The 11,949-nt window shown below is 39.5% G+C and overlaps 1 long non-coding RNA gene across 1 annotated transcript; it reads right to left on the bottom strand.

Annotated features, from left to right (window-relative positions):
- Positions 1-10,381: 10,381 nt before the first annotated feature.
- LOC116159423 lies at positions 10,382-11,273 on the bottom strand. The gene is made up of 3 exons (XR_004142982.1): positions 11,182-11,273; positions 10,800-11,134; positions 10,382-10,743 (listed from the first exon to the last, which is right to left on the bottom strand). It is a non-coding gene; the product is annotated as an uncharacterized LOC116159423 (long non-coding RNA).
- Between the last annotated feature and the right edge of the window lie 676 nt (positions 11,274-11,949).

The raw sequence follows: 11,949 nt of genomic DNA, 5'->3' as shown, positions 1-11,949 counted from the left end.
TTCTTCCAAATCTTTTCCGGAATACGGAAGCTATACCTCTACCCATGCGAAGGTCTTCGGCGACACAATGGGCGATGGAAACGTTAACCGGAAGTTAAAAAATATTTTGACAAATTTCCTGAGTAACGCCAAATCGAGCTTTCTTCCGCTGGGCGTAATTTGACATAAAATCGTTAAAGTTTGGCTCGATCCCAAAGCTGCGTCCCTCTTCTCGAATACCTCTAACTTCTTCGTTGTTGGATCCGGCATATCGTGCGAGTCGATTAAAGTGGACAACTTTCGGTTTCCGGTGGTTCATTCTGATACGATATATCACGTCATTTATTTTCTTGATCACCTCATACGGACCTTCCCATTGTCTTTGTAGCTTGGGAGAAAGACCTCTTCGTCTCTGTGGATTTTGCAGCCATACCAGATCTCCAGCTTCAAAAGTTTCATTGGCCGAGCGGAGGTTGTATTGATTTTTCATGCGATCGCTGGCAATCTGAATATGACTTCTAGCCAAGTCGTGAATATCGTTCATCTTCGCCTTTAGTTGGTCAACATAATTTTCTCCTGCGACATATTCTTCATGGGGTTTACGCCCAAACTCGAGATCACATGGAAGGCGTAGTTCACGACCCAACATAAGGCAGGCAGGAGTCTGACCCGTGGTGTCGTTGACGGCTGATCGATATGCCATAAGGAACAGGTGGAGGTACTGGTCCCAATTTTTCTGATGTTCTGCCACGACTTTTGAAAGATATTTACCCATCGTTCGATTCATTCTCTCAACCATTCCATCTGACTGAGGATGCAAAGGTGTTGTTCTGGTTTTATTGGCTCCTAACAATCGACAAACATCTTGGAACAAAGCCGATTCAAAGTTCCTTCCTTGGTCTGAATGGATTTCTACAGGAACACCAAAACGTGTAAAGAACTCCTTTACCAACACTTCTGCAACTGTTGCTGCCTCTTGGTTTGGAATGGCGTAAGCTTCAGTCCACTTTGTGAAATAATCCATAGCCACTAGGATATATTTATTTCCGCCATCTGTCTCGGGAAACGGTCCTGCGATATCGATAGCAACTCGTTCCATCGGACTACCAACGTTATACTGCCTCAGGGGTGCCTTCTTCTTGGAAACTGGTCCGTTTCCAGTAGCACATAACTCACATTTTTGACACCATCGCCGGACATCTGCTTTACTGTTGACCCAATAGAATCGCTCACGTACCCTTTGCAACGTTTTCGTAATACCAAAGTGTCCTCCGGAAGCGCCGTCATGCAATTTTCGCAATACTTCCGACACTTTGCTTCTAGGTACTACTAATTGCAGCGTCGATTCGGTGCCATCTTCACTTTCAAGGGTCCTATACAACAGGTTGTCTTTCAGAGTCAGGCTATTCCATTTGCCCCAATAACTCTTTACTTCAGGACTTGTGGCACTAATGTCTTGCCAGTCTGGTCTTTGTCCGTGGCGCATCCAATTCAGAACAGATTTTATACTTGGGTCGTTTTCTTGGGCCGTTTTGATTTCGCTTGGCTTCCATTCCTCACTCTCTACAGTTGTTCGTCGCAGATGGCCAATCTTGTCTTCTATTTTAGAAAATGTGTGCAGTTGTCCTTGCACGGTCTTCTTGACAAAGCGTCTGCATTATTGTGAACTTTTCCAGCCCTGTGTTCAATGTCGTAGTCATATTCCTGAAGACGTTCTAACCATCTTGCCACCTGTCCTTCTGGGTTTCGGAACTGCAAGAGCCACTTTAGCGCTGCATGATCTGTCCTTATCAGGAACTGGCGGCCGTAAAGGTACTTATGGAAATGTTCGCATGCCTTTACCACACCCAGGAGCTCTCGCCTAGTCACACAATAATTCCTCTCGGGTTTCGACAGTACTTTGCTGAAATAGGCAATGCCTCTTTCCTGTCCGTCTTGCAACTGAGAGAGAACAGCTCCAATGGCGGTGTTACTGGCATCGGTATCTAGCACAAACTTTCCTTCATTTCTAGGCAAGGATAGGTGCGCTAGTAAGAGCTTGCCGGAGATGTTCGAAAGCTCTTTGACAGTCTTCACTCCATTCGTACTCATTGCCTTCTTCTGTCAACTTTATTAATGGTTTGGCAATGTTGGCAAATCCTTTCACGAATCGTCTATAATAGGTGCACAAACCGAGGAAACTTCGAATCTCGTGCTTGTTCTCAGGAATCGGCCACTCTTGAATCGCTATAATCTTCTCTGGGTTAGCTGTAACACCATCACGAGATACGATGTGCCCCAAATATTTAACTTCTTTTTGGAACATAAAGCATTTCTTGGGACTTAGTTTTAAATTGGCCTCTCGTAATCGTCCAAACACCTCTCTCAGATTCTTTAGGTGTTCTTCAAAAGTTTTTCCTACGACAATTCAACTCATGTATAAAAAATCGCATAAGCCGCAGTGAAATTGTCACTTTGACAGCGGCAAAAGTTACCTGCAACTTTTCCAGCGACAAATGCACTAGTGGTTTTTTCACTTATTCATTTTCGAACCAATTATCGCATTACCCTTTCCCATATGACTAGTTTGACGTCTGTCAATAATTGATTAATTTGGTGAATTTCTTGTTCGTTAAATTGTCCTGCCGAATTACACTCGAGGTTTGTATTTAAACCGAGTAAATTTGGGTTGTAGCAATTCAAATCTGTTTCCTTTTAGCAATTGGACTCGAAAAACTGTCAACCTAAAAATGCTCCACCTGCGGTGTCGCATTTTTATTAGTTGACAGTTTTTCTCGTCTAATTACTAGGCAACAGATTTTTATTACCTAAACAACCCAAATTTACTCGGTAAAATACAAACCTCTTGTGCAATTATAAGTGACAATTACATCATCCAAATATACCAGACATGTCTGCCACGTTAGTCCCCTTAGAACTGCTTCCATAAGTCTCTCAAACGTCGCGGGGGCATTACACAATCCAAAAGGCATTACTGTGAATTGCCAAAGTCCAGAGCCTATAGAAAACGCGGTCTTCTCTCGGTCTGTCGATTCCATCCCCACTTGCCAATAACCACTCTTTAGGTCGAGTGTGGATAACCATTGGGCTCCAGATAGAGTGTCCAAGGTGTCGTCTATTCTTGGCAGTGGATAGCTATCTTTCTTGGTGACCGAATTTAATAGACGGTAGTCAACGCAAAATCTTGTGGAGCCATCCTTCTTTTTTACAAGCACTATCGGTGATGACCACGGACTATTCGATGGGTCGATGACACCTTGTTTTCTCATGTCTCTAATAATCTCCTCAGCTTCGTCTCGTTTAGCCAAGGGGAGTCGCCTTGGCTGTTGTCTAATCGGTTGGGAATTGCCAGTATTTATTTTATGGGTGACTATGCTCGTCTTGCCCTTGTCCTGGTCGTTTACCGCGAACACATCTCGAAATTCCACAAGCATATTTTTCACCTTTTGTCGTTGTCTATTGTCCAAATCTGGAGTGTTTTTAATGACCATATCTATCAGCTCTCTTGGATACTTTCCTTTAGATAGATTTTCCGATTTCACAGAGCGAATAGCCGAGATGGGCACACACTGTCCAACTGCAGTTCGTTTGCTTAGCTTAACAGGACTATCTTTCAAATTCATTATTCGAATCGGAACGCCATTTTGAACTTTTACCAGAGCCCTAGCCACTAGAAATTCCTTTTCGTTTAGTGCTTCGACTATCCGTAGGCTTCCCTGGCGACAATATCCATCTAAAGTGGTCATTATAATTTTTTCACTAAGTCCGGGTATAATGACGTCATGAGTGGTTAACAGGCGGATGACATCTTCTTTGTCTTCATAGAAAGGGAGTTCTTCATCGCCGACAAAACACGCCCTTTTTCACGTATAACACAGCTCCGAGTTTCTTAAGAAGATCCATCCCCAAGATGAATTGATCAGAAATATCAGCAATTAGCACCTGGTGATTGATGGTGGTCTTTCCGATGGTGACAGACATTTGTATTTCTCCGTGCGTTTTTATTCTTTCACCAGTTGCTGTTTTTAACTGCACGGTCGAAGATGAGATCCGAGAATGATTCTTCAATAACTCTGGTCTTGCAATAGTTCTTGTTGCACCTGTGTCTACCAGCAAGGATCTGTCTTCTCCATTAACTCGGCCGTCGATGTACAGACTCAGAACTTTTCCAGACGACGTAATGTTTACAGTGAAGATCGGGGCTTTGTTTCTGCAGGTCGACGATAGCCCCTTCCTGTCGACCTTTCTTAGTTTTCCGACTGCTGTAATGGCTTTTGGCAGTTGCGGCGAACGTGTCCAATCTCGCCGCAATTCCAACATCGTGGTTCACGTTTCTTTGCCAGTGACTGTATTGCTTTATTGACCTTTTCTTCCACTACTTTACTGACCTTTTCTTCAAAACTTTCAGAGCCACCTTCCTCTTCGATGGTTCTTACCCGGCTCTCACTGCGAGGTTCCACCATACGTACTCGCGCACTTCCATGACTAGCTTTCTTGGCGGCTTCGAATTCTAACGCATGGGCCAAAGCTTTCTCAATTTTGTCGTGCCTAGCCAGTCTCAAAGCCTGCTGGGCATCTCCATCACGAACGGCATCGATAAATGTTTGTACAGCCAGTTGATCAAGAAAGCTCTCCGGTGCCGTAGGGTATGCCAATCGAATCAGTCTAGCGATGTCCGCTTCAAGTTCCTGCAAAATTTCTCCAGGTTTCTGCATTCGGTTCTTGACTTGGGCATAGTAAACTTGCTGAAGGTGTTTATCGCCATATCGCATTTCGAGTCGCGCTACTATTTGTTGGAAGTTCTGTTGATCCTCGGGGATGGTCCTCAACACATCCAGAGCATCTCCTCTCAGAGCAAGAATCAGGGCTGTAGTTTTGTCTTGAAGAGTCCATTTATTTGCCGCAGCCGCTGCTTCAAACTGTCGAACGTACGTGGTCCAAGGAATCTTACCATCAAAAGTAGGTGGCTTTACTCGGGCTTGCTGAACGTCGCCTTCTACTCTTGTATTTGTTTCTGGGTCGACCTTCTTGTAATGAGTAGACTGTGGCACCTCAAGAAGACGGTCCATCAGTAATTCATCTGGGGCACTACTAGTACGCTCTTCCGTAGTCAGTCGCAAGAATTGCTCGCGCAGCTCTTCATACTTGTGCTCAATCTCAACGAATGTTGCTTTAAATGTTTTGGAAACTTCCGTAATTCTATCTTCAACTTTTTCTTCAATTGATGTAGAGACTTCTTCGATAATCTTTCTAGAATTTTCCTCCATCTTCTCGAATTTCTCTTGAATATTTCTAGAATTTTCTTCCATTTTCTCGAACTTCTCTTCAAAATTTCTAGAATTTTCTTCAACTTCTCTTGAATATTTCTTTCTAGAATTTTCTTCCAACTTCTCGAACTTCTCTTGAATATTTCTAGAATTTTCTTCATTAATCTTTCTAGAATTTTCTTCCAACTTCTCGAACTTCTCTTGAATATTTCTAGAATTTTCTTCCAACTTCTCTTGAACTTCTCTTGAATATTTCTAGAATTTTCTTCATTAATCTTTCTAGAATTTTCTTCCATTTTCTCGAACTTCTCTTGGGTGCTTTTCATTTCTTGTTGCAACACCTGTTGGCCATTTTGGATTTGCTGGAGCAAATTGAGCATCGTTTCTTCCATTTTAGCGGCAGCAGATCTTGTTACAGGCATACACAAGCACAAGCACTTAATTTAAACTTACTTTTAATTAATTTAATTAATCCCACTTCTGACACCAATGTAACGTTATTTATAAATTCGGGTTCGATTTATATCAATATTTATTAAACAAAACTAAAACACTATAAAATCCGTACAATTTATATCGATTATTTATATCACACACTTCGAAATTTATATCGGCTTTTCGCGCTCTATGTTTCGTCCGTACTCGATCTCGTTCGATAGTAGACTAACTGCCGCGATGTTCGGTCCGCAACCATTTATACACGCAAGCAATGTAAGTCTAGTACATTCTCGAATAATCGCGCGCGTAGAAAATTCCAGAGCGCCAAAGGCGACGTCATGTCTGGAGCATTTCCGTTACAATACGTATGTAAACGAGTTAGACACGCTCCACACAAAGACAGTAGCTTTTGGCTGTATTTAATTATTACAAAGATCACTATTTCCGTTTGTAAGTAAAAAAAATTCTAAACTTACATGTGGGCATTGGGTCGAGATATAAAGCGCTTTCATTTCAAAACGAACCACCGCCGGTTGTGTAACGGATGCTCCCTAGGCAGAATTCACGCTATCCTTTTTGTTCGTTTTTCTGTTTTCATGCCTTCACCAGACAAAAACCGTTTGGGTCACCTCAAAAACTACAGATTACCGATCACTACTTACACTTGATTGTGTTTCTATGAATACACTTCGCATAACTTGTGAAAATTCGCTAGCTTTATCAAGATTTTCACTCGATCGAAATTAAACAAGATCACCCGTCTTTCACTTTGCACTCCGAATTTTGATTTCGCACAAATTTTTAATATGGACGGGATATGTATACGGTAATAATTCGGGTTCTTTATGTTTGTTTTATATCAAAACTTTTCGTGTGAGACCCTTATAAACACGAATTTAGGTTCCCAGCTTCTACAGTTGTAATCAACCCTGTGATGTATCACTAACGTTATCTTAACGCGCAAGTTATCTGTCAAAAATGTCATTTTGCCTATACTAAATAACGCAATTTAACGTTTTTTGGCAGATAACCTGCAGGTTAAGTTTGACGTTTCTGATACATCACAAGGCTGATTCTCTGGACTGAACTGAGCGCGTCTGAGGTAACTCCACATCGGTCTGTTTGTTTTGAACGTTCCTTCTGGATTTTTACGCACCCTCTCCGGTATTTTAGGATCCTTTGACTTTCTCTTTTTGGATGTATCCTTTTTAGCTTCAGCCACTTTTGAAAGTTTTACATTTTCGTCTGAAGTTTCCATCCAATCATAATCATTTGTGTCCCCTCTGATCTATTCCGACTATTTACAGAATTAGTTTAAAAGTTTTAAAGTGATAACAAGTACGTGTGTGGATGATAAAAAGGGGTGCGGAAAACTGAGGGCTAGCGGACCGTGCCGGACATCCAGTAGGGTGGGCCAACGTGCATATAAAAAAATAAAAATGTGCTTTTTTTCCGGCACGGCAAGAAATGTGTGCCGAATGATGCTTTTAGCTCGTATATAAAATTTGATTGGAATCAGATATCATCTTCTGCCAACGGATTGACTTTAAAATTTATAAAAAAAACGTATGTTTGATGAATGGATAAGGAATTTTTTCTTCTTCTGTTTTCTATCCAGCACAGCAACAAAATAAGTGTTGTAAATGATGCTTTTAACTTACCTATAAAGTTTGATTAGAATGGGAGATCATCTTTTGTCTCTGGTTTCACAAAAAACAAGAAAAACGTTAAATCCTCACTACCTGCACCTTTATGAACTAAATTCAAATTGTGAGGGTGGCATTATTATATTTCAAGAAAAAGTTACATATTCCATTACATTACTATGTTTTAATTAGCGCGAAAATCCTTCTTACTATCAAACTTCGGCATAGATTTGCGAGAGTCATATTTTCAATAAACCTACCTTCCTTTTATATGAATAAAATCCAAAGTTAGTACAAATAGTGATATCTATTGAATTTGGAAACATAATCCCAAACATGAATGCCACAACTGCCCATCTCAGCAAATGAAAAGATCGCAAAACTAAAACAAATATAAAAGTCCCAGCTCAACTTCAGAGGCTGGTAGTATAATTTTAAATGATGCATGGAACATCCCTTTCTCTTCTTGATTTTGATCGACTAATATATAGGTGTTTACTCCTACCTTTTTTAATCTTATACGGGCCTTCAAAATGTAGTAAATGTTTTTTGCTGTTGCACTTCATGCTCAATAAACATTATTATTATTATTATTATTATTATAGTAAAAATTTTGAAGTACGCTTAAGATTAAAAAGTACAAAATATATGGGCCCCCTCAGGACAAACAGCTGATCAGGAAGATCGCGGAATGCGTCTGCTACAACAAAAACATAGCGTACTGCGTGGACGGGAAGATCCCCAAAAAGAGGCGACTTGTCCCTCCCAATCTCAGCAGGATTCTCTAAATCTTCTGACTCATTGTTCTGATGAATACAATATCCAATACTGAACTTGTTCAAGGAGCTCGTTTAACGTGCCTATAAAGGGCTAAAACGAGGGCTAAAATAACGTCTGAGCGAAATGAGATTCTCTGATATGTTACTAGCAGCAATTGCATTAGATAAGTAACTGTAAATATATACTCTTATTTATTATATAATCAGTTGTGGCTGAATTAGTAAATTTTACATGCATTATAAACTTTTACTATTTGTCCGTACCAGAGCTTATACTGAGTAAGAGGACAACTTCCAATTTTATGTCCCCATTTTTTTTGCATCGAAAACACTTTTGCTCGCCAAGTCTTTCCCTGTGCTAATTGTACTTTAGCATCTGATTTTTTTTCCTCTCAATTATTTTTCTCTGATTTATGAATTTAACTGTACTTAAAGTTTTATTTTCATCTGACACTTCCCGATAGTAAGCAGGTCTTTTCTCCTCGTCAGACAAAGGTATTTCTAATTCGCATGTTTCATATTCTTGTATAATCGCCATCAAATGATCACAAAAGGAGTCCTTAGTATAATTTCTCGCAGTTTCTAACTTCCAAGCTTCCTATAAGAAAAACAAAGTTCATTCTACTTTCGAAGTTACGGTAACGCTTATATGCTAAATTTTCCGTCGTCTGTTTGTCTGTCGTCTGTCTGGCAGTGTATGTCTGTCGTCTGTCTGTCTGTTCCTTCGAGATCTCGGCCCCAGGGCCACCTATAGAGACTTCGAGTGTTCGCTAATTGATAATTGGTCTATATTTGGCCGTTACTCATCAATGACAGTTGTGCTACGCGACAACACCCACAAGGGGGTTTTGAAACATCTTTTTGTTCTGTTTAATTAATAGATTGGGCTAGGGGTGGAGAAATTTAACATTGACGAAAATCATATAATAGATGAATTCCAATGGAGTAAACATAAGTAAAATGAAACTATTTGGCTTCTGTAACGAAGCCGAAGGACCGTTACAAAATCAAATATAAATCCGAGTCTAAAGTCATCGCATTGGATCTTTACGTCCGGACTAGTTGGATAATATAAAACTACTCCTAGTGTGGTTATTTCATTCAGATCTTTCTTACAAATTTAGTTGATTAGATTTAGACAATTTTAAACAGGTACCTTGATCCCTGGATACTTATTCTAATAGAAACGATCTCTTAACTTTTTAAACACTGGGGGAGATTATGGGAAAAAGCGCACTCGTTCACACCGATAGCACCTATTTAACTGTATAATTTTTCGGATACGCCTATTTTTACTGAAACGAGCAGCTTATTCTGATTAAAATGTAGCATTATGTCACGCAAGACGAATTTTAAGATGTTTAAAAAGAAATATGGAACTATTACTGCGCCGAGAAATAGGATATTGCCTGCTAAATCGTTTCGCACAACTTTTCTTTTGCGTTTACAACGTAATAGCATTCCATTTTTATATCCATTAACTTTTTATGGGTGTTCATCTCTGATATCTAAAGGTAAATAAATATTACCTACAACCGCTTTATATTATTTACTTTGTTACGTTCCCCCTTATACGACGTCAGATTAAAGAGTGGATACTTGAAATTCGCCACGAAACCTTTTTCCTGTACACAATACGCATCTTATAGGTTCCAGAAATTCAATTACTGTTTATCAAATTTCAATATTGTGCTTTCCATATGGGTGAAATTTGAAATAACCGGAAATAAGTTTTGTAGTATGTTTGTAGAGAAGATTCTGTTGCAAGCGATGGATTAATATAACACTTTCGGGACAGTTTTCTCCTTGAAGTGGGTAGAAGTCGCAAGAAATCTAAAACTCGGAATATGCAGATGACCGAAGTTCCCCTAGAGTTACAGAAGTGTAATGAGAGGTCAAATTTCATGCTAAGGGTTAGTAAAGGTGACACCTTATTGATATGAAACTCGTTCAACATTGCTACACCCCTGAAGGGAAATTCAAGATGCCTCGTTTCTATAAGATTTCTGTTTAATGATGAAGTGCTGATACTCAAAAATAAATATTCTAAAAAGACTTTATCTATGTCTTCTATAAACTCGACTAAAATATAGCGATACAACTTTTAAGGGAGATTGCTTCAGTGTTGGAGATGTCACTGTCAAGTGTCAATGTTTTTCTTACTCAGTAAGGCTTTCCATTCCATCGTGGAAACACTAACGCCAAAATAATGTTTATAAATTGTTAAAATAAAAATATTTTATAAGTACCGGGTGATTCATTAGAACTGAGGACAGTTTGAATGTCCCGCAAAACTAAAAATTTTAAAGGTTGGTAATAACAGAATATCATTTGTCTAATTCCAGTGGTGTATGTAGAATCACTTTCCAAGGGTAATAATTTATTTTTAATTTACAAATAAGTCTCCCATTTTACAACAAATTTTACATTTGCACTAAGCACAGTCACGATATTAAAATTGTATTAAATGAACTATAAAAATTGCTCAAAATGTCCACCATTGTGTTCACGGCACAATTCCTCTCTACGCTTCATATTGTCAAACACTTTCTCCAGAGTTTCAGGTGAAATTCTTTCTAGTTCCTCAATAATTGCTGCTCGTAGTTCATCAAGAGTATGTTGAATAAGACACTCCTGTAATTCGAAAATAAAGTTAGTAGGTATAAATTCATTCTACGTGTACCACTTACCAGCTTGGGCACTTAACTGACGGATTGACTTTTTGGGACTCGCCTCCATTCGTTGTCTGACATCTTGGACCACTTCATCGTTTCGTAGTAATGGACGACCGGTATGTTTTTCTTTACAAATGCAATTCTTGTTTTCAAATCGGTCCACAATTCGTGTCTTATGATTGGCAAATGCTTTATAAGAAATAATAACATCGGGATACTCTTCCATAAATTGCTCTCGACAGGACCGGAACGAATATGACCACGTTCCATCTTCATTACGTACAGCACTTCCAAAATGAGCCTTCAAAATAAAGGCATCTTGTTCTTGTGTGAAGGGCATCCTCAAGAACCTACAAATGCAAATTAGTGTGATTTAACCGTTACTTAAATTACTTACTTCAACAAACTCTTGAATTTACAGCGTAGCTCTGAAAAGAACTGTTTTTAAGAACGTTGATAATACAGTTTGCAAAAGTAAATTAAAAACAACAACAAATAATTAACGAAATAACGACGGCACTGGTGACTAATATGAATTAGTAAAATAACTAAAAATATATCATCGCCAATTCAATCGCACGTAAAAAACACTAGAATTGTACGCGCGAAATTCAAACTGTCCTCAGTTCTAATGATTCACCCGGTACTTGTTAAAAGTTGTGACCAACCATCAGCGTGATTGGGATCAATATCTGCACTTCTTCCTCATGGCGAACAGTTCTGCGAGGAAATTACAGGGCAGGCCGCATGACCCAGCTTCCGTGTTGTTTGGGAGGAAAATTCGGTAACCGTGTGATTTAAAATTTGGTACAAGACGCGGCTAGGAAGAAACTGTGGGGAACGAATATGTCGAAATTCCGCGTCAGAAATTGGGTAGCGATAGAATGAAAGTGCAGTATGACGTCATGGTCCAAGCTGGTGGTTATCAACCCCGAGATGTGGTTTGGTTGTATCGTCCCCAGAGGAGACGCGGGCGATCCTCTAAATTACAAAGAGCAAGACCGTATACCTACTGCCGTAAAAAGAATAAACGACTTAGGGTCGGTTCTACAATTACACCTTTACGCAGAATAAGATATCGCTGGGATACCTGCCATAGCAACAAGTATCCCATTGGTAGATCCAATGGTAACTAACGCAACCGCCGACGTTTATTCTAGGTATT

This window comes from Photinus pyralis, unplaced genomic scaffold (assembly GCF_008802855.1).
Source record: "Photinus pyralis isolate 1611_PpyrPB1 unplaced genomic scaffold, Ppyr1.3 Ppyr1.4_LG1, whole genome shotgun sequence".
NCBI lineage: Eukaryota > Metazoa > Arthropoda > Insecta > Coleoptera > Lampyridae > Photinus > Photinus pyralis.
Note: the sequence above shows the minus strand (reverse complement) of the source record. Positions and strands in the feature narration are given on the sequence as shown.